The 22,991-nt window shown below is 33.0% G+C and overlaps 1 protein-coding gene across 4 annotated transcripts in view; it reads right to left on the reverse strand.

The window, feature by feature from the left end:
- LOC110995965 (focal adhesion kinase 1) overlaps window positions 1-22,991 on the reverse strand; it is a 106,827-nt gene that overhangs the window by 78,125 nt on the left and 5,711 nt on the right. The window contains exon 1 of one of the 4 annotated variants that reach the window (XM_045632518.1): window positions 18,130-18,237. The exons of 2 other annotated variants lie outside the window; for them this stretch is intronic. The gene's annotated coding sequence lies outside the window, so the exon portion shown is untranslated. Of the gene's footprint in view, window positions 1-18,125; window positions 18,238-22,991 lie in introns of those variants that run through there. One more of the 4 variants, XM_045632520.1, reaches the window with a different exon arrangement.

The following is a 22,991-nucleotide window of genomic DNA, read 5'->3' on the forward strand; positions in this document are numbered from 1 at the left end:
CCCTCGTTACAGTTACTCTATTTAATAAGTATCAAAACTAATAAAAAATCGGATACTTTTCATGTATTAGGTTTTTTTAGAAAAATAATAATTGGTAAAGCCATAAATTAAGCCGTTCACAAATTCTGATCTCTGTTGTTAGGTATTTCGTTCGTCTTTAAACAATATACATACTTTAGACCACAAATTTGTAAAAACACTTAATCTATGTTATATAGGGCTGTTCTTTGGTTCTACCAATAACCAAAGCAACAAACGCTTTAAGCTACGCAAAAAAATTTGACTACTTTTTGACTTTGCCCGGCTAACTGATCATAGATGGACTAAAAAAGTAACTTTCTGGAAAGGTCCACTAGGCAAAAGAACAAAAGGTAGACCGATTACACGATGGGAAGACATTAAAGCGATAGCTGGTCAAAATTGGAGTAAAGTAGCTGAAGACAGAGATAAATGGCCGTCACTGGAGGAGGCCTACACCCAACTTGGGGTTCCAGTAAAAAATAGAGAAATTCAGGTACACAAACACAATAAAAATTATTAAATACGTTATACCTAATTCGGCTGTACTGAATACGGTGTGTGTGAGGTGTGCTACATGCATACCTTTCACATCTACTATTAAGCATATTTCGCGATAGCTTACACAAAAACAAACGTATACAGATATGCATATTTTGTCGCAGCCAACTCGCTTAATTAGCCGTTCAATTAACAACAATCCTTAGCTAGTTGATCAAACAGCTAGGCAAATGGCTTAAATCGACGATATTTTATTACTTGCCTAGTCTTTTGACTGATAATTAAAATTTAATTTTTGTTTCTGTCACTCTCAAACTCGAAACAAAACTCTTCAAACTGTCGACATGGAGTCGGTGGTTAAACGGTTAGGCTGTTAATTGAAGCTAACTATCTGTGACATATACATACAGATACTATATTTATTGCTCGAACATATTATAAAATTATACGACACTGAAAGTCGCATAGATATTTAAATAAATACAGTAATTTCCTTGACCTAACCCATTTAATTCAACAACAAATCCTGAAGTAAAAAATTTTATCCTTACATTTCACTTCTTAATTGTTCAAGATATTGCATGTATAATGTGGAGTAATTGCGGTAAACCTAGTTTAAACCTACCACAGGTTAATATGTCCGTTTCATGCAAGCGATTAGGCTTACATGTCTGTCACCGCAACTTATTATACATGCTGTATCACCAAGGTGTGTCAAACGTCGATGTAATAATATAGGGAAAGAAATTCATCAATTAAGTAGCAGATGTTTCATTTTGTAAATATGTGAGGAACATACAATAATAATATAATTTCACACGTATATATTATATATCCTTTCTATAACATTTTCATAAATCTGACTGTCCTCATTAACATGTGTGATGTTTGAGAGAAATAATAAAAACTGGGTTAATATTTATAAATTCAAATATTCAGTATTCATTCACCCTGTAGACAGTTACGTTGCAACGTTGCGTTGGCCAACTTTTTGACATAATTCAGACAGAGATATGAGTTTGCGAATTTCAAATGTTTGTTCATGTACAGTGTACAAAATACAACTCTATTGCCAGGTGTAAAGGTCCACTTTTGCCTGTAAATTTATAATGAAATATTCAAAATTTCTAGTTTTATAACTCCCATCAAACAAACAGTTGTTTTATCTTTGTTTAAAAGTGCATTTTGAGTTATTTATGAACGAAGTGAGCTTTCGTTATCTTTCATCTTTAAACCGGTTACTTAATTGAATTGAATAAATACATATATCAATTAAAAATGCAAAGCTTTGGGAAACCAAACCAAACTGTTTGGGAAACACAGCCATACTAGCAAACGAACATTTTAGTACACTGTACAATACATACGTAACATATCAGAATAAAGTCATCTACAGTGTTTTTAACATATGAAACGACATCCTCTGGCCACATCCATCTGCCACTATGAACAGGGAAACTGAAAAAACTTGCGAGCTCTACTCGCTCTTCGGAACTGATAAATTTAAATTTAGAACCTTCAATTCTTTTTAATTTGTCGTACATAATAGTAAAATACATTTTTATTTGAATTTGGTGTGGGGTTACACTAATAGATAGTGCAAAAGGTTTAGATTTATAATTTAAAGGATCTGTTTTGTAAATATACGAGGATATACGTGGATGATGAAGTTGGGTTGGGCGAGGGTCCAGTCCATCCAGTGTGCACTGAAGACAGGTCAAGCATGAGCGGTGAATATCATTAACAAGTATGTCAGGGTCGTTAAAAGTTGAGATGAGGTAAGAAACCAATATTGTATAACAGGATATTTAAGTAAAATAAAGTGAACCAGCCCCCACACAAGGAATTCTTTTGACATGTTAACTGTACTTGATACTAATTTCTACAAAACACTATTTATAAATTAACCAGCTTGGAACAATTAGAATATTTTCTGTATCAGCATAGGAAAAGCTGATAAGATGTAGATCCATCTGTGAAAAAGTACTCACACAAGGATCGTTAGATGTATTTCCAGAATAGGTACCTATATCTTATTATATATATTTCTTGTGTGCGTGTGTATGTGACTGAACTCCTCCTAAACGACTGGACCAATTTTGATGAAATTTTTTGTGTGTGTTCGTGGAGATTCGAGAATGGTTTAGATTCACAATTTTGTCCGCTGGACAATGTTTTTTTTAATTAATTAGTAGTTGTTGATTTTGGAATGTTTTACATTGGATCCGACAGACGGCGCTACCATCGCACTGTCAACTTTTAAATAATATTCGAATTTTAATTTTAGTCTGTCCCGACAGTTAGCGCTGCGATCAAATTAAAAAAAAGTTTTGTTATCATTGTGTTATTGTAGACCATGTGCTGGATCGTTAGATATTGTCATAACATTTGAATAATAATTTTCATCAAAATGGTCCAGAATGTTTTAGCTTATTAAAAAAAGTTTGAAATTTTCAAATTAAAGACGTATAGACAGGACAACGTCTGTCGGATCCGCTAGTAATATATATGTGTGCCGCGCGACCTTTACCCATGATTATTTGTAGCGTGATGTTTTATGTGTATGACTCAGTACATAAATAACTTTTAAAACATAAGTACTGAATCACGAATAAAAATGAATAAGTGTGTAAGCTAAATTATTATTCGTGTGAAGGCGGAAGCGCTGTAAAATCTAATTAAACGTTTTCAATCCGCTTTATTACCCCTTAAAGCGCTTTGCATACGTTTGATTTATGTAATAGGATTACGGGAACATCTTAACTGCACTTGTTAGAAAAACTTAATCGGCTTTCCCGGTTTTAATGTGAAAACTGATGTTTTTAAGCTATTTAGTAGATTTTTCGCAGGCTTTGAGCGCAGCGACCAAATTAAGAAATTCCGTAACGAAAACAAAAACCTATATATAAATATAACTGCGGCCGATACGCGTTAGAGCGTGACAGAACGCATACTGCGTATTCACATCTCTCTGACGAGATCGGTGACGCTGCGTCACGCGGCCGGCCGTTAGAGTGAGACAGATTATATAAGCGTGTTACTAGAGTAGTAGATTGAATTTTTATCAATGAAAAAACTTGTATTTATTGTTTTCATTTTTGTAAGAGTAGGCAGATACTATGGTTCTGATATACTTCTCACCCCATCCACTTTCATGACATTCACCATGGATACCCGTCAGTTATTGGTAATTTTAATTTGTACCTTCTAGTACCACCTGGATTTCGTCAAGGCCTACCTGACCCGTATTAGATTTTTTTACTAATATAATTTGTAAAATTTAATTAAATTAAACGCATATTGTAAACATATTGTAAACGCCATATGTAAGTTAAATCTTTTAAGATGTATAGATTAAACTTACATATGACGTTTACAAGAATGCATATTATATGTTACAAGCCATCTTTACATTCACGTCTATTATGGTAACTAAATGTTACAAAAAAATAAAAAAAATCCAATTTTATAGGTTACTTGAAGTAAAAATCACTAGCCAAACGGCGGATAAAGTATCAGATAGGCACTTAACAATCTTTTTTTTTTAATTGATCAGCCCATATTAGGTAGCCATATTTCACTATCTCGTTATTTAATCTCACCTTGAATGTTTAAAAAAACTTTAAACGTATAATACTCGAATACTCCCGCCATGTATCGTTAAGTGACTGAAGAAAGTTGATTAAATAAAATTTCATCCAAGTCTATACAAGCTGTGCAAAATGTTTGGCCCATAATCTCATTTTGTAACACCTATGTTGCGTCAAGCGCCTAGCTTTATGCAAAGTGCACTTAAAGCGCTTGAAAGGTTTCAGTGAGGTACAACTATAAACGTTTTTAGCGCTTTTTCGATATAAATTTTATTATTAGGTCCACAACGTAAAGACGACTAGTATATTACCTGTTAGGGTTTTAAGCAAATAATCAAAATGTTTCCTTCGCTGTCTTGTACGTATATAAATGACGTGGTGCTCGACTAACTACTGAATTACACACACAAATGCAAAAATTTTTCATATCGTATTATACGTATTTTTTTATAGGAGGCAAATGGGCAGGAAGCTCACCTGATGTTGATGTCCATGAGCCCATGGTCCCCACATTGCCAGGAAGTCAAGAACCAAATATTTAAAAACTTAAAATAAAAAAGGTAGTCCTTTTTAATTAAAACATAAGCAACTGTTTTAGTGAAACCATAAATAAATTGTTCTTAAATATTTCTTGTTAGGACAACTGCCCACGCCCACCGACTAGGTGCTTCATGGATAATGGTGAAATAAAAAAATAAACGATCAATACAATCCTTACGAACACATAAAATTAATAATTACTATTATTAACTTGTAGTTACGGAAAAGCCAATCTAAAACACGGTTATAACAATTTTATTTACATTTGCACATTTATCTGCATACAAGTCCCGCTGTCTAGTAATCAGCGGGGTTCAATGAACCTATCACTAATGACTCTATAAAATTGCTACTTGTAAAGGCCGGTTATTCACAAGGCGGCTAATTCTGTTTAATATTCAAAATAGACATAACTGTTACAATACAGACTTATAATACTTAGTAAATATCTAAATGCTATTTAAAGGGTTATTTTATGTGCTGAAACCTCGTGATGTTATTACGCCACTAGGAACGTGTCTGATCGTCGACAATAGAATATTGAAAATGTTCAAATTTTCACTTTAGATGTGTAACAACGTTCAAACGCACGTGTACATAATCCTAAACCAGAATTAGACATGCCATTGTCTATGCAGCACATGTGTTTACAAAAACGACCATAAAACCGTTTAATTATTATGACACTTGCGCGGGAAAATTGGAAAATAGGACGTTCCGCCTGTGGTTATTTATCCAACGACCTCGTCTGTGGTTAAGGATAACTTTAAAGCTGTAATGAGTAATAATCTTCGACGGACATAGTTCAACACAGAATTTGCAATGTCCATTATTTAAGGTTTAGATACAAACTCTTATTATACCCAAAAAGAAAAGGCAAAGGCGTGGCATATAGCAAGGTGTACAACACGTATAAATAAACTATGGACGTAAATAAAGTATGTAAATATAAACCGATAAAAGAATAGAAAGGACAACGGAGAAGAACGAGAAGAGGGTGCCCGAAAAACAGAAGAATAGAAGTTATAGAGCGTCCAGAATGAGTCTCGATGGCTTTTGGTCTTGAGCCTCGTATTTCCTCTCGCTCCAAATCTTTCCGCTTTTTCAGATTCCGTGGGACGCTTCCGCTTTTCTTGCGGGTTCCAATCAAGCGACTGCTTGGGGTTATATTTGTAATCGCTTCGGAGCGTAAAGCCTATCTATTTCTTCTTGCATCGCTTAACACAGTTGCTCGTGGGCCTCCTATGCCAGACACACGCCGACTTGGGCCTAAGGCATGCACACGATGTTTTCCTTCACCGTTCGAGCAAATGTTAAATGCGCACATAAACAATCCATTGGTCCACTGCCAGGTATCGTACCTACGACCTCAAGGATGAGAGTCGAACGCTAAAGCCACTAGGCGATTGGTATATGCAAAATATGTAGTACATATATTACTTTAAAGACACAAAAATTACAAAGATATATAATTTGATTCTTATAAAAAATAGGGCCATATTTTTACAGCCCTACTACAAACCCTCGAGGGTTCTCTTCTACTGGAAGTATACTAAGCGCGAAGAAAGTGATCAGCCTTCTGTGCTTGACTCATGATGGTTTCCTTATGATGTTCTTCTTCATCGTAGCGGTCAAAGAAAACTCCTACCTTCGGGTCTGCACTTGAGAGCCATTAATATTTCCGTAGTAAAAAACTTTTTTTTTTATAAATAATCTTAAATAGTAGAAGTTTGTATGGTGGAAACATAAACAGGACACTTCTTAGGTCGAATGTAACTTCAAAACAAAACAACGGTTTTCAAATACACTGATACCGTGAAATCGATAAATAACTGAAAATACAGAGTGAATTTAAGCTAGTTTCAGGCTCGGCTAGTTAAAGCACGCTACAATGCATCTATTGTGGAACTAATTGAATTTTCTATGTGGTTGGTCGACGTGTGCTTTCAAATCCACTCTGAGAACCGTATAGAAACGTTTCATTTTAACATTTAAAATTTGTTAAATAAGTCAAAGACTCTTTCAAATAGTGTGAAATATAATAATTTCCCTTCAAGTCTACAATCTTAAACCTCGTTGTTGTTTGACAATTACCAATTTATGTGATAACAATTTTTAACTTATAGTAGACAAATAATAAAACGTTTTACATTTTTTCACGTTCATAAGTGTACATTATGTTACCTACATAAGTAAATAACTTTGAATTTGAAATTCATCATATATGCTACGTGGCAATCATCATGGTGAACATAAATTTATCAAAAAAATACTATACAAATATTTATATATTTATTATTATATTTTAATTTACATTAACAGAATAAAAATTGAGCATAATTAAATGAAGGAAGGAAGGCAACATGCCTTATCGCTTTCGAGCGATCTCTTCCAGGCAACCACTATAAAAAATATTTTTTATTAAATTAGATAAGGTAAGGAAGAAGTGCAAGAATACATAGTACATAGTTATTAAGACAAAACTAAAAGGTACCCAACGATTTTTAAACTGATGAACCCACTACCGAATATATCAAGCTCTGGATAAGTTGTGTTTATTCCATTATAACCAAGAAGAACGAGAGTTTCGTGGTTTTTGCAGACGAAAATACTGCTGATTTTGATCCTTGGGAATGAATAAGAAGCGACAATATTAACGTTCTGTATTTGACTATTTAAAAATTTCTATAAAAAGTAACACAATGCATATATAATAAGGGGCGACATATGTTATTGATTTCTATCGACTTGATAGCACATGACATCCGCTACCTACATTATGCTCGCGAATGCTCAACACAAGGGGCAAAGGGCAGGATTAACCGAAGTGGGACCATCGGTATTTTGTAAAGCCTATCCTTTCCGCAGACATCGAAACAAGTTTATTTCATTAACCAAGGTACTATCTCCATCAGTATAGAACTGTAAATAATTATTATTAACATACATTTTATTTATTCAATAATGCCAATGTAATTGTATAAACTACTGAATTATTCAAATATTTTTTGCAATTTTCGCTTTGTTTTAAATTTTTATGCGATATACAATTACACAAAGTTAAAAGGTGGAAATATGACACATTGCCCCCATGATATGATCAAAAGGACTCTGAAGAAAGACTTGGAATTGCCCAATGGGAAGAAATAGAAGACAATGCCCACCAAGATGAAAGATATAGTGGAGATGATGACAAACGAACGAATACTCCTTATAACAATACACTTAATTCAAAACAATTATATATTTATTATATATTTTTATTTATATAACTGTATATTTAATATTTTTATAACATCTTTAAACTTTATACAAAGCAGGTTACGGAACGAGATTCGGTCCCGACATCGTGTAGTCTAGATCACGTACAAGAGAATTTCAAGCATGCGGCGCCAACAGCCATTCTAAGCCTGTAATGACTGACCATTTCAAAAACTTGGCTCAAACTTGGCTTGCGGAAGCCAGGGATTTCGCTCCGGGCCAACGTAACTATGTTTTCGTACGCCATTCACATGCTGTATTAGATAAGAGTATGTAGATAGATGTTTATTTGAATTTCGAAGTTTTTAGGAGCTTTGAATAAGATACCGGAAATAAAATTTTCAAATATAGAATTATTGCTTTGGTTTAAATACTTAAAAGGTTCGATATTTTAAAAGAATAAAAGACCCTATTAAAAAAATAGAAAATAAGTTTGTGCAAGCCATAATAATAAATAATAAACGACTTTTATTTCAGATAAATTTAAACACATTTACATTTCTAATATATTACTCAATCCTAGATATCTCTGTGCCCTTTTTTGTTTGATCATTCAGCTACATATACTCATAGATAAATCATATTCCGTATCAAAATGAAAACGAAACCAAGGATAATTTTTAAAATTTGCCAATCCTAAAATGATACCTTATACCAGATCAGGCTTCGAAGGTGGATTCAAAATCGAGTTTAATTAAAAGCCGGCAACGCACTTTGCGAGCCTTCTGGCAATATAACACATAACATCAGCTGAGCCATTCGTTTGCCGCTAATGTAAAAAAATCGGTTGTCTGTAAAGTCTGTTTACCGACGATAGTTGAACGTGACAACGTCATAGGAAAATACTGATTTTAATTTTATTTGTTTGATAGATATTTTGTATGGATATAGAGGAGGTAAATGGAAATCACAATGAAATTGATCAAGTAACATTTATTTGTACGCATAAATACAATTAAGTATGTCAAAAAAATTTCAAATCGATTGTGCCTCTTTGTTTTAAATGGAACGCCTCAGATCGAGGTAACGCCGCATGAAACATGTTGTTTCGTGAATGCAGCCGGCTCCATCGAATCATAAGACGTCACGTGAAAAATATTCCATCATTGCAATAACTTTGATTTCGTGCTAAGGGCGCATGGAACCATACAGCTATTAACGAATAACTTTAATCTCACATTTGATAAGACAGTACAAAGAGCCCATATATTTATCGGAATTGATAAAATCTCGTCCGATTTTCAGGCTTTGGTCCTAATTTAACCCTTCGATCGCTATCAAAGATATATTTGATCTGCAAAATTTAATTACCGAAGAAGTATTATGTTACGATATACATCACATTTATTGTAACATAAATTCAAAATACATATATACAGTACAGTTTATCGAGTATATACTAGCATCCGCCCGCGTGGCCACGTTCTTTAGAAAGATTTTTTACGAGTTCTTCAAGATTAATTTAATTTTTATAGAACTCGGAGGCTCATCTCATATACCGCCACCCAAGGACACTCAATGCGAAAGATATCACGAGTACGTTGCCGGCCTTTTATATTTTTTATAACAGTTAGATTATTACGTAAACAGATTTACTGCAAATAACACCCCCTCCCCCCCCCTTGTCACGTGTTAGTTTTTGTTCGCTTCATTCCTTACGTAATAAGTAGGTACTTGAACGCTCCCTGAAGGAGCCTAACTCAAAATTCGTACATAAAACAATAATTATTAATTATACCGTCACCCTCAGAAAGTATTTATTGCGTCAATACACGGCCTTTATTAAATAAAATGTAATAACATTTAGTAAATGGTACAAAATGAAACCACAGGTGCAAATTCCTACTAAAAGATTTATCACGACAATACGAGCTGTCCTTTGAGATTCGTTAATTACTCCCAAAGGAAATTCCAAGATAATTCACTTTATGAGGACCTCAGCGTTTTCCGACATTAATAATCTCTTTCGTTAAAAGGAAAAATGTATTATGAACTCAATGAGATGGACATGTTTTGGAAAAAACATTTTTAATACATAATTGCCCGTTGATTATTTTTAATCGTACAATAAAACCAAAAGAAAAACCCTCTGATTTCTACACCTGTTTGCATTTTCATATTTTATATTACTCGCTTTTCAATTCACATTTGTATAGTTTGCAAGAACTGTGTTGGCAATAGATATTAAGCCCGTAGTCAAATCAAGGGAACGTAGAAGTATAACGGAAGAGAAGAACTGGCAATAAACAGTGGCCACTCTTTTTAATCGCCAAGTTTTTTCTTTTACACAACGTTTGTAAGGAGCTGCAACCATTACACATGTTCCATATGACATCTTGTGTAATAAAGAATAGTAAAATAAATTAATAACAAAGATTTGGCATGGTGAAATAGGAGCACGCACTTACATGTTTACCTATACGAATAAAGATATTTTGAGTTTGAGTATGAATATTAAATATTTTATATTCAAACTCAAAGTCAAAGCTCACCTGATGTTAAGTGATACAGTGGTCGCAAATGCGTTGCCAGCAAAATATATAAATTATACATAAAACTGAACAAATCATGAAAATAATTATATATATGTCGCAGTCGAGTTTGAGAGTGGCAGAACACGCAGTGGAATTATATTTAAATTAGCATTCAACAGGCTAGGCAAGTAATGAAACATCATTGATACGAGTCATTTCATCAGGCTATCTGTTTGATCAACTGGCTGAACATCTTTCAGACCGTTAGTTAAACGGCGCGATTTAGCTAAAACGCTAGGCTGATCATTGAACGGCTAATTAAGCTAGTTGACTGCGACATATCTATAAGAACAAGTATTACTCTACAAGCTTTTTAAGTTTTATTCTTTTAGTAGTTTAATAGGTTAAAAAATCATGTATCAAGTTATATTCATAGTAGTAAATTGGTGATTCCATTATACACAATTATAACTTATACTTTACGATTTTTTATTCTTCTAACTGACGGATATCTCTTGAACATTAAAATCAAATCCCGTAAGTAGCCAGTAGCTTCAACTTTCAAATGATTTGTTTACTAAAGTTTATTTACATTGTACGCGCGTGCGTCGTGTTTACCACTTACGAGCGGTCAAAATTTACCAACAACGGGAAGATCTCAGAATACTCGCTTCAAATTTAAAATTTAAAACTTATCAGGTGAGCCTCCTGCCCGTTTGCCCCCTGTTCTATAAAAAAAATTATTATTTTTATTTAAGTTTCTTGAACTTTATTACTACAATTATAACCTATCATTGGTAACCCGTAATATGGCACGCACTATTAATCCTGTAGTACAATAACATTTGAATTACTTCCACATCCACCGTTCTCCAGATTTGGCCCGCAGCTAGTTATTCCTGTCCTCAGACCTCAAGAGAAGCCTATTTTTAAGCTAAAGACAATCGTACTATAAAAATGGTTTCGAATAATTGTATGACCGTTATAATCGTTATATATGTATTGTATCTCTATTGAATAACTCAAATTCTATAAAAAATATACTTTTTTGTGCATTACAAACTACGAACTCAACGCGCCTATTAGAGTATAAAATAGATCATACATTTCAGTGTGTTCATCTTATTTTTATATAATTGGGGGGCAAACGAGCCTGCGGGACGCCCAAAAAGACAGTCGTCGCAGCCGATAGACAGCCATTTTTAGTGGGTGCGTTGCCGGCCGCTGATTTTTTGGAGGTCGTATCTCTCATGGAAGAACCCCGCAGGCAGTCGATTCCACAGTTCGCTAGTCATTTATATTTTTCATTGCGCCATGAGCTTTAAACCCGTAAGCCTAAGGAGTTAACATACTGTGTCCTGGGGCTCCTACATTGGTCTACACATTTTAAGACTCCCCGGGAGCTTTACCCGACTTCATTCGCAACTAAGCCACACATATATAAGCTACTATATCAAGACACATAGCTTGGTCAAAAGCCGCAATAAATTTTGGAATTCTTAAAATATTTCCTTAAATAAAGAACCTCAAATTCCATAACTCTAGTTAAACTCGCCAGCGGCCTCGCACATGTTAATAATAAGAAAAAAAAACGGTTGAATTCTAAACAGTTTTAGCGTATAACGTCATGCCATCGTCCTTTGCTTTAAAGGACGAAGCTAAATGCAGAGAGAACATTCTATAAATAGAAGTTCAGGATTACAAGAATGGTGGAACTGCAAAAAATGCAAGATGTCTTTGTCTATTTACACTATAGATAGTAGAGTATAGAATAATCTGTGGTCAGTTCCATAAATCGGTTTTCTTTACAGAATGTGAAGGGCTATCATTACAGATAATAATGTTTAAATATCAATCGTATACCCGGGAAACATAACTAAATAAGTATTCAATTCAATAAAAAACTTTTATGGCTAAGCTAAGTAATTGTCTATTATTGCTATCGGCTTGTGGCCGTCATAAGGCATGTAAATCTGTGTGGTACAGATGTTAAAAAACCAAAAGTCTATCACGGTACCGGTCCTGGTATAATGCTAATTAACAAAAAATAATCATAAAACTTTATATATGATAGAATTATAATTGTGACCAACTTTACACTAGGGAGACCCTGTGTAATTAGATTGTGGGTAATTAGATTACAATTATTCCGTGGTATATATAGTGCATGTATAAATAATAATAATACAGCCCGTTTAAATTCTAATTAAAAAAATATTAACGAGCTTAGATTTTTTTACATTGTATACATTATTTTATTTGTCTTATTATCCTTTATCTTATAGCTAATATATTTAAATATAGTATCGTGGATAGTATTAATTAAAATATTAAATGGTTTATTAATGGTATGAAATGAAATGCTATGCTTATAAAAATCATTAGTCAGTAGTATTGCATCTGACTATACCTACTTTTAAGCACCTCTCTTTTAGCGCGAATATAACAACATGAACACTACTTATTTAAAGCTTGGCATATTCGATGGACGGCTGATCAATTTTTAGCATTGTTAAGTGCCTATCTTATAGCAAATCTATTTTACAAGTATTTTTTTGTAACATTATAATCTCATATCATATATTTTGTAACAATTGTTTACTATAATTGTCATGTATTTTTGAATAGATAACTTGTAACATACACTGAAAGCATATGTGAAATTAAATAAATAAATAAAGAAACGCAGATGACTTTATTAAATTTAAGAAAAACAGAAAAACCATCGGCTGGTACGATCACATATTACCACGCGAATTAGGATTTCTGATAATAATGGAACATCAGATGTAAAGGTGGTCATTTAGGTGTGTCGATGTTATTTGCATGACAACACTGTCCCGAATAGCGCAATTGAAATTCGGTTGTCGTCCGCCATTTTAGGTGGTCATAGCGACACGTGACGTCATACCCGTTACGATGGGAGTATTGTATACAAAGTCTTGGAGAGGTCCAGTTGTTTGTGATTTAGACCTCAGTCGTCATCGCGCTTCTGCTACTAACGCCCAATATTTTAAAAAACCAGCTAAGCTACCAGCTGGACAATAAACACGTTTTTATCATAAACATTCCGCCATTTTTGCCGAAAGTTCGAGACTTATTGAGAAGTTGGGTACTAATCAAAGATCTTTCTAGTTATCTACTAAAGTTACTGTCGCCTGCTTGATAAATGATGACTTAACAGTGATGAAGTGCTTCTCAAAAGCTGAAGAAAGTAGGTCTCTGGTCTCTACGGCTGGTTTCCTCTAACAATTGATGGAACTAGGGTAACTATGAAAAGATGGTGAACAGTTCCTCCAAACGGAGGATCTTCGAGCAGTCCAACCACTGACTGGCCTGAAGTCCCCAGCCGCTGAGGTCCAGACATTCTTAAATTCTTTAGTCAACTTCGCTAGCGAGTATCAGGACATGACATCATCACAGGGATTTGTAATCGATTATAGATGTCGTTAACAATTAAAGACTAGACTTTGGGAGGTATAACGGATAATTTAACGCACATAGGTACACAATTTGGACGACTATATAAGTACCACAATACCATGAGCTTCCTATTAAGGTTGGAACGACGCACCTGTTATTAACACTTGTTAGTAAGTTAGTCGGTCAGGTCGTAAACGAGTTTTATTGACCCGAAAAATTTTCGTACGGACACGAGACAGAACTGACATAAATGATTATTAATCATGGAATGACTTGAGTTAATTGACAATTATCAAGAATTTTATTCTGTATTCGAAAGATTTTTTGTCACTTGTCAGTTGTCAGTAGCCCTTCTCTAGGAGTAGGGCTTCTCTAGTTTATAGCTTTTTCTAAGATTTATTTTTAACAATTTTTACTTACAATAGATAACAAAAAAAATATATTTATTTCTGTATTCTTTGTTTTTTACCACTTTTTATGGCAACTTTTCGATAACTTCCCCAATTTCGATACATTTCCCTGTCTATATATGTATATTAAAAGCAACATTCGACATTATTTAAAATTAACAGCCTAACTTTAACTAATGAGTAATTTAAGTCTTACCTAATTTAATTATTATTTAAATTTAAAATATTAAACAAAAACAGTCTCTATTAGTTGAAGACACTCCGTTGTACTATTCTTTCACTTACCCCTACCAAACCCAAATGTATTTCAATTTCATTCCATTCATTTCATTTCATTCATTAGTTTCATCATCCGACGTCGAGGCAGAGAAATCCTACCCGTATCACATCAATTTGCGTGGTTCCATAACTGAGCACTTTTTAAGGCATCTTTGGCCACGCACCATCACTATTGGAAACCAGCTGCCCACCGAAGTTTTTCCAAATCAATTCCATTTGGGACCTTTTAATTCGACTCTGTACATCAAGAGCAAACAACGTATATGGCGAGAGAACGTTGCGGTATTTTCAACCGCGGCTAATTAATATCCAACCAGATAATAGATAGCCTAACACTAACCAACATAAATTCTAAATTAAAACAACTACTTTTACATGCATTTGTCGCGCTCCTAAACAAGACTGGTTATATTAATACAAACCACATCGGTTCTCTAATGTAACATTTTGTGATATATAGTATATTATTACTTTTATAAAATAAAAATTAATACGAATTCTTTAAAGGCCGGCTACGCGATCCCTGGCACTGTAAGTACTTATTAGCGATATCACTTAACATTAGATGAGCCTTCTGCCCGTTAAAAAAAACACATCTATTTCCCTTTTATGTGAGTATATCAGTCAATAACTTGTGATATAATGTTTCACGACCATCGCTTCGAACCATATAACAGTTCATAAGAGATTAAAAATTATAACTTATCGTAAAGTTCAGCAGTCTGAACTGAAATTACATTTGCATAACGATGAATTCATCGAAACAATAGCTCATAACATTCATTGTATAACTGTTGGATGCATTTCAAAAGAAACATTTAACACGTTCTGTCTGTTATTTTGGAGAATTTAAACTGTAGTAATACGACTAGCTAAAACTTCATTAAGAACCTGAATTTTCAGTTACCAAACAGGTGTGTATAAATTTCATTGAAGTTGGCAAGAATTATAACTAGTAAAGTAATTAATTGTTTTTACTTAATTTTGTCTTAGCCTAGCGGATCATCAAAACTTTTAAGACACTTCTAGCAGACAGAAGCTAAAAATTTTGAATACAATTTTTTTTTAAATTTAATTTTATATTCTATAAATCAAATGAGTAAACAATCTAATTGAAATGTTACTTTTTAATTGAAATCTAACACGTATTACTTGCGAGATAGGTACATGAGTCATAGCCAAGTCAATGTATTTATTTAAAAATCATAAAAGATTTGTCATATAGATATGAGCACTGGAAGATGTTTTTAAGTTAATTACGTATCTATACTTAAGTCAGAAGATCCCTTCAGTAGATATGAATCAATTTGTATTACACGAATCTCACTCATTGTAGAACTGTTTTTGATATCATTTGACAGACCAAATATCTATGTTATTCCTAAATATTATTTTAATACATGCGACCCCTCAGTTTATAAACTTTAATGAAATGGTAATCAAACGTAAATTCCTTACTGTTTTACAAATATGCCACCATTCGTTATTATTAGTTTTTACCCAATCGAAACTATATGAGGGTATACTTAAATTATAAATTGAAGGTAGCGACAAAAATGAGAAGAATCCGGTCTCCCAGACTTAGAGCATTACTTTTAGAAAAAATATATTATTTAATAAATGATTATTTGCGTGAGACGTAACTGATACAAATTTAATAATGTACAATATATGTACGATACAAACAATATAAGAATTGACCAATTAATATGAATAATAATGTAAAATGTAATATTCCTTTAGGGAAAAATTTGCGCGCCATTGTGTGGCAGAATATAAGAAACTTCGTACCACCTTACACATATTTCTACCATATTCTTGCAATCAATTATTATTATTATTAAACGAATAGCCCAATAAGTAAATTCCATTTTAATTCCGCGATAACATTGAAAGCATTTTGCTCTAGATTCAATCGAATTGTAATGACCTTATTACAATCTCGAAATGTCTATATTTAGCGATACGCCGAGTTATGCTTAAAACAATTTACACAATACAACTTAATACCTACTATTGTTAATATTTTTATATGTGGTATCCATGGAAACCCATTAAATAACAGATGCAATATAACACATCGTAAAAGCTTATTATTGCAACCGTCTTTATCCATCCAAGTGTAAATACAATTTGAGAGAAAGAGTCGACGCTACTACTTAAAATAAATTCAGAAAACCCATTTCATCAAATTGAAATTCAAAATTTATTCATTTAGGTAACAAAATGTACACTTATGAACGTAAAAAAAGAAATACATATCAAATCATATTTGATTTAAACTGCCAGTTCTCAAATCGAGGGCGTAGAACAGACGAGAAGAACTGGCAATAAACTCTCCGCCACTATTATTAATTGCCAAGTTTATTATTTTACAAGATGTTTGTAACATCTTTAAGTAAATAATATTTAATTTATATAAAAAAAACAAAGGTTTGTCCTCTATCAGATTCTATCAGTTTCTTCATTATGGTGAACTCGAAATGCCCTGGTTTAAACCGCCTTCGACAAACGCAAAACAAATTCGTAGCAGTTGTTCCTGATATTCAAACAAACTCTAGCTTAATAAATATTAGGTATAGATATGTAACGTAGTCAGTGACCCCTATTACAATCCAAAGGTCACTTTTTACTCTAATTTTATAGACCCGTCTGGTTCTTAAAGTTCTTAGAAATGGTTGCGTTTGCAAAATATCTTTAACTTAAAATCACTGTTAAAAAATTTAGTAACATATTTTATATTTTTCATTATATATTAATTAAGCCAATTCTATTTTAATAATATTATTATTGAAATAGAATTGGCTTTATTTTTAAATTTAATAACGTTATTTCTGACCAAAGCACGCGGGCATAATATGACAAGACAATAACAGTTTATAATAGCATATACCTTCCTCACATATTGATGAATAATAAATAGGTATTTGTTTGTTTTTATGTTCATACAGACGCATTTCATAAAGATGTAATTTTCAGCCCAAAATTTTAAAGTTTCGTCAATTATACTCAAATATTTATAATCAAAGAGACACTCATTATCAATAAAGACCTATATTATTAAAAATCTCTATACATTGTTTTTTAAAAGAAAATACGTGTGTCCCGGCTTCACAACAATATTTTTTGTCACTCAGTAATAGTATAATTCTAATAAAAAAAGAAACGGTACAGTAGCTTATAAGATAAATCGTCACCATACAATTCCTATTATATATTATAACTATCTATGGGAAAGATGTAGATGTGATAGACTACCTTTAGGAAAGGCAAAACTTAATACACCTTAAACTTTCAAAGCTAATTAGAATGCTTATCATCAATGAAGTAAGTATCCACTCATCTGGTCTTCTGCGTGTCATAAACCGGCCCATCCTTCGTCAAGTGACCAATTAATTAGATCTGTTTGGCTCCATGATAGGTATATTTCAATAATTGGCCGTCTTGATATTCTCAATTTATATTTTCAAGTTAATAATTAGACAATTACGACTAAACTTTTACGCGTTTTAATTAAAATCGATATATATAATAATTAATTCATTTCCTTATTTGTACCTTATCAACCACCTACATTATCCTCCAACTAAAAACCAGTGGAAATATAAGCCACAAACACAATATAATACCTACACAAACACTCCACTATACAAAACACTTTATAAAACACGTCAACGCGAACATTTTGTATAAACAACGCACGAAGCTATATCCCGGCCGGCGTCCAGCGCGGCACTGCGGTCTCCGGGCCCCGCATGATACCAACACCCTCCAAAATCCTAATGTCGTAACAGCCTATCTACCCTCACGAAATTCAACCCTAAGTTTAGTGAATAAGGTCGATTGTTCAGTACGGGTAAGGCAGCACGCCAATCGATGCTCCTGGAGCGGTCAGATCTTTCCGCCTCCGCTTCTGTCCACACGGGTTTGTTCGCGATTTCCACCCACCAACGCTTTGGTGAATAAATATTCTATAAGGGTTATGTATAATGAGCTAATTAAGAAAATATTCACGCGCATTAACACAATTTTATTGATTGACCCAATTTATCCTTAATTATTTATAGCTTTTCAGAATAATCGCTTCAATGACGCAGACTATCATTGTTCGAAACATTTAAGTACTAATATTTTATTTCATTATTTATCCTATTGGATCTTACATACGGGAGTTAAAAGCTCTTCGTCTCGACTCAGAATCATACCGTTAGTTAGTGCTTCAACAACGTAATAGATTTGGTCATACGGGAGTCATAGTAATAGTATAGATTCTCTTGCTTACGAAAAACAGAGGGCGCCGAGAATTTGCGCCTGCGACGTACTTTATAAATTTGATACATGGCAAGGAATTCGACAATGCTCCAGTGCCTAGGCCTCAAGGCGCCCGATTTGTTAATATATATGTTTAAATGATTTGCTTTTTTAAAAGAGTACCGAGTTTTTTACGCCGGGATTTTCTCTCGGCCTACACCCTCTGTCTTCTTTGCCGATGAGTAGGGATGCCTACAGGTTCGAATTTAATGACGTGGAATAAGTGATACCTAGGTGATCTTATGTTCCAAAATAAAGGTTTTTTTAAATAAAATAAAATTAGTCTTAACTGTGAATTTTTGAGTAAAACTATTGAAAGTACAAACGATTTTATTACAGATTAGGTCTTATATAGGATTGTAGGCTAAGCAGGAATTACGTGATTAGTTGGAATTACTATAATAGGCTTTGATTCGATAGTTGTATTACTGGCATACATAGATGTCAGACTATAACTGAATTTCTTAACTAATTCAATAAGTTTATGTTAGTTGTAACATTTTAAGTCATTTGCTTAGAAAAGCTGTTATTGAACACACAAAATTTGGATTTGCGAACATGGCCCGTCCTTTCCAATAAAAATGGTGTGTTCTTTATTGCGTTAAAACCCGATTTATTTCCACCTAATCGAACTATGGACTTCGGAAGTCAATTAATAAAAACTTAATTACATATGTTTATTTCAACAGTTATAATATCATGTGATGGTCCAAAATCATCAAAAATCGCTTCAGAGAAAATGCTAACAATATTTTAAGGAAAACGCTTTTCAGGTCATAAATCGAGATTTTATTACATTATCTATAATGCTTACACTGATAGCCATTTCGTCAAGACATTTGTTTCAAGAATGTAACAATATCGCGTTAATTTTTTTTTAAATCGTTTTATTTCTAGTATGGCGTTAAATTCAATATTTTTTTACATTTTAGCAATACATTAACATTTTTAAAACGCATCCACGATTCCGAGAATAATAATCCATTTGCAGTTTGGCGCAAAAAATTCTGCAAATTAATTGCAATACGATCGGTAAGCATCGGTATGCCAAAAATTGAATTCACCTTTTGAATGCACAAGTGATTGAATTTATAAATGATTTAGGTAAATAATTGCAAGCTGAAATACCGTTAAAAACTAGATAAATGTTCCTGAAGAAAGAGAGAAATGTTAAAATATAAGAGGGCTTTTTAAATACTAGAACACAAAAAAAGAAACTTATTTTTTTGTACATATACTTAAAAATTATTGGTTAGGTTAGGTTAAATCTTAAATACAAGCTAATCAAGTATGTATTTTATTTAGTTAATAACTACTGAGTATACGTGTATTCAACTTAAGTACAGTTCAGTTTGTCCTTTTCTCTCAAATTTCTGTATTAAAAACAGACATGCGTAGTTAATTTATAAAGTTTCAATAAGACATTGTTTTAAATATAACCCATTTTAGTGCAATAACGAAAGATAATATGCAGTCGGGGCAGAATGTTATTGTAATAATTAAAAAAAATAATGACCGAAAACAATATAGATAATTATAACACTTTTCTAAACTTGAAAGAAATGTTTGCACTTCACATGCTGTTACAACCCCCGATGATGAGGAAACGCCTCATCGAGTGATTTTTGTCCCAACAACTTGGGACTACCTACATCTTCGTAATCTATATTATTATATTATGAAGAGGAAAGTTTATATGATTTATATGTTTGTATCGAATTGGCTTCAAACGTACTAGGGCGATTGTACTAAAAAACTCTTCTGCTACATTATAATATAGGCTATATTGTTAAAGAACATAGTAATATCTACAAAAAATGTTTAAAAAAGTAAATGTCCAACCGCTAGTGATTAAATATTATATTTCAAGCATATTAACGAAACACATAAACGATAATTCTATCACAATTAATATTTCGCATGATTTGCAACCTAAATAGCGAAGTAAATAATAGTTTGCATTTTATATTAGTACAATACACAAAATACATATGCGTAATTTGTTATAAGTGTGTTTTATATTCACCAATATTTGTACCAGGTTTTTTTTTTTAATTTTCTAATCTCCCAGACGTTTGTGGTAGTAGACCGTGACCCACTAGATTTTGATATTTATCTAGTTTTCCATTCTTTACTGCAGCCGCTTCTTGAATAATATTTCCAATATTTATTTACGCTTTTGTTGCAGTAACGTTTTTAATAGGTAATGCTAGAAATACCTTACTTCCGGCAAAAAAATATTTTTTCGTCGTAAGAACCTGCTAATTTTTTAAATTACTGAAAAGTATGTGCGATAATTAATCATCGTAAGTAGTGTGTAATTAGTACAAAATGTTATTGGTTTAATTATAGTATTTTAAATTTCAGCTATTGCAAAAACCCAAATAATTATCCATATACAAAGTTCTAATTAACTAAGCATACCGCTCGTGCCACACAACTAAGTTATGAGCACAATTAACTGGTGCCTCAGAGCTGGCAAGCGGAGATAATAACAGCGCACTTATCTAACGACCGTTCACCTCAACCACCCGTGGGCTAATGAATGTATCTCGCATAACTGCCAAATTAAATTGATTCAAATGAGGGTAATTTGCGATGCTAGTATTGTTGCGTCTATAGAATATTGTATTATTCAATACTGTTTGAGATTTATTCTACCCGTTGTATATTTGTTGTTTAGTCTTTGTGGTATTTGAATTACTTTCCAATAAAATAACATTAAGTACATTAGTACGATTGCGATAATTTAATTTTAAAAAAGCGTAAGATTTTCTTTTAATACATATTATAATTGAAGCAACAACGCAATAAAAATATAATAAATTATAACGTCAAATGAAATTTTGAATTACAAGTTAACTTTTTATAAAACATGGGGCAAATTAGGAGGAAGCTCACCTGATGTCCAGTGATGTCCATGGAGCTCGCGAGTTATAGGCGCTTCAAGAATTGGTGCGCTCTATTCTTGAAGGAACCTAAGCCGAAACAAGATTCGGAGGTCTTATTAAAACATTTTCAAATACAAACTAATCGCAGCTGAAATTGCAGTTTAAGCGTTTAATCAGAGCTCAGTTCTTAAATGGGTTTGGCTGTTACATTTCCGACTCCTTTGGCATACTTCTTGCTTCCATATCCGTTACCAAAGACATCAGATATCGAAAGACGTGAACAACAGAACACGTCTAGGATTACGGTCAACGCAATCTGACACTGGACTAATTACTTGATACCTTAAGAGCAAGTGAATCAGCACTGAATTCCATGACCAAAAGAGGGAGAGCAATATAGTAGTGTACTAAGTTTGTGTAGATTAGTACAAAATGCTGTACGAGGTGTATTTTTATGAAAACATGTGGAAAAATTTTAAATTCACTATTCTGTATTTATTTTTGATATTCTACATTATTTTGACAAGTACGTGACAAGCAGTCTCTGTGTGTCATTCAATACATTTCAATGAATATAACAAATTTTATATCGTGAATAAGTCAAAAGGATAGTGATTATAAAAAGAAATTCATAGATAGGTCGGTACTCAATTCGGCCTTCAACAAGTCTGGGGAATGCGCCCCTTTAGCTTACTGCTAATTAGTCAAAACGGTTTTTTTGGCTCACTTTACGCTATGAATTATGATTTAAGTTCTCTTTTCAAAGTTTTGTTAATAACGACAGCTAGAAATTAATACTAGTTCTCGTTACAGACATATATTTATTGGTTTCAAATATAGATAATAAAAACACGCGCCATAGATAACGCAAAATCAAGTCCGCATTATTTCTATTGTATCTCGACTGTAACAGTAACGAAAAGCATTCTATTTTCAAACGTTGACAATGTGTTTAAAGTGAATTTTTCGTTTCCCACCATAATTTGATTCCGGAAACGAATTCGCGATCACAGTTAAATTCGGATGATGCCAAACCAAATTTGCACAGAGCATTTGCAATAGGGACCTTGTACACTTGTTTAAAAGTTGCACAATAATAGACATAAATAACACAGATAATAAATATACATTTTTATTAAATAAAATAAAAATTGTGGAACATCTAACGACGTACCCTTTTAACCCACTCCATTATCCGACACAATTTATTCTTAGTTCTAGCTACACCGAACTTACGCCGAAAATTCGCGCTTGTGGTGCTGATTAAATAACATTGTTACATAGAAAGTTATT

The sequence above is a fragment of the Pieris rapae genome, chromosome 20, assembly GCF_905147795.1.
Source record: "Pieris rapae chromosome 20, ilPieRapa1.1, whole genome shotgun sequence".
Classification (NCBI taxonomy): domain Eukaryota; kingdom Metazoa; phylum Arthropoda; class Insecta; order Lepidoptera; family Pieridae; genus Pieris; species Pieris rapae.